Source organism: Dendrobium catenatum, unplaced genomic scaffold, assembly GCF_001605985.2.
Source record: "Dendrobium catenatum unplaced genomic scaffold, ASM160598v2 original_scaffold_194203, whole genome shotgun sequence".
NCBI classification, from domain to species: Eukaryota; Viridiplantae; Streptophyta; class Magnoliopsida; order Asparagales; family Orchidaceae; genus Dendrobium; species Dendrobium catenatum.
This window is the reverse complement of record NW_021512621.1, coordinates 1-243: the sequence shown is the minus strand read 5'-3', so window position 1 is coordinate 243 and position 243 is coordinate 1. Positions and strand designations below refer to the sequence as shown.

General features: G+C 55.1%; 1 pseudogene; it reads right to left on the bottom strand.

Annotated features, from left to right (window-relative positions):
• Positions 1 to 151: 151 nt before the first annotated feature.
• LOC114578866 lies at positions 152 to 243 on the bottom strand (annotated as a pseudogene; the record flags this gene model as incomplete).

The following is a 243-nucleotide window of genomic DNA, read 5'->3' as shown; positions in this document are numbered from 1 at the left end:
AAGTTCCCGCCCGGTCGCCACATAGGACACCCCGGATTCCTTCATGGGTCCCACGATACGGGTTTCATCGCTCGATACGCGACGAGCCAACACCGCAAGTGGTTCGTTGGCCGTGGCGAAGAGCTAGAAAAAAAAATGACAGGTTAAAGAAAGGGTGCAACACGAGGACTTCCTAGGAGGTCACCCATCTCTGTACTACTCTCGCCGAAGCACGCTTTACTGCGGAGTTCTGATGGGATCCGG